The sequence below is a fragment of the Pteropus alecto genome, unplaced genomic scaffold, assembly GCF_000325575.1.
Source record: "Pteropus alecto unplaced genomic scaffold, ASM32557v1 scaffold78, whole genome shotgun sequence".
In the NCBI taxonomy this organism is placed as follows: domain Eukaryota; kingdom Metazoa; phylum Chordata; class Mammalia; order Chiroptera; family Pteropodidae; genus Pteropus; species Pteropus alecto.
The window spans coordinates 13,734,217-13,735,355 of NW_006443124.1; positions in this window are offsets into that span (position 1 = coordinate 13,734,217).

Genomic DNA, 1,139 nt, shown 5'->3' on the forward strand with positions numbered 1-1,139 from the left:
GATGCATATAAATTTCTGGCCCCCACCATGGTCTCTCAGCTGTAAAGCAAAGACTGAACATAGAACAGTACATTGTGGTGACCTTGGCCTCAAGATTCAAAGAACAGCTATGAAGTGGTAAGGACTATGGCACTTCTAAAGACAGTCACTGCTTTTTAACTGTAGGCATTTGTGTCCCCACAAAAAAAAAATAGGTTGAAATCCTAACCCAGTACCTCAGATGTGACCTTATTTGCATCTTTACAGAGGTACTCAAGTTAAAATGAGATCATTAAGGTGAACCCTAAACCAATATGACTGGTGTCCTTATTAAAAGGGGAAATTTTGTCAGAGACAGATATGTATAAAGGACAGGTGATGTGAAGATGAACTCAGGATGTAGTGATGCATCTACAAGCCAAAGAACCCCGAAGGCTGCCAGAAGCTCGAAGACTGCAACAGATCCCTCCCAAGTGACTTCAGAGGGACCATGCCCTGCTGACACCCTGAATTCAGACTTCTGACCTCCAAAACGATGAGACAATAAATTTCTGTTCTAACCCAGACACTATGGTACTTTGTTACAATAGCCCTAGGAAACTAATATGGTTGGCAATTACTCAGATCTTTTTAAGCACTATGCAGGTCACAATATTGAATGTAGCCAGTTTGCAACCTCGGCCAGAAGGGGAAGAGGTGTGGTCACTGGACATTTATCCCCAATCCACAGAGGGGCACAGCTGAATGAGGGACCGCAGTGGGCGTACCACCCCGAGGGGCCCGGCCGATCCCAAGGAAGGGGGTCTGACACAGGCTACCTTCACCAGCCTCTCTCCAGGCTTAGACAGAGCCTCCACTGAGAACCGCTGGTCTTGCCTCTTCCCTCCCACTTACCCTCTGGGAGCCTTGGTGTCTGAGGCTGTGTGACAGAATCCCTATCTCACAGGCTTGTTCAAGGATCAGGAAGGATCAAGGTTGCAAAAACATTCTGTGAGAGGTTGTCTTTCCTCCTTGGGGGTGCAGGCAGCGGACACAGAGGGCTTGGGACACCCACTTCCAGCTGGGAGTCCCTGGGTTTACAGGGGAATAGCCTCGCTTTGTCTCAAGGCCAAAGCTGGGAGAGATCTAAGCACAAACTGAGCCCTGACTCCAGCTGGGGC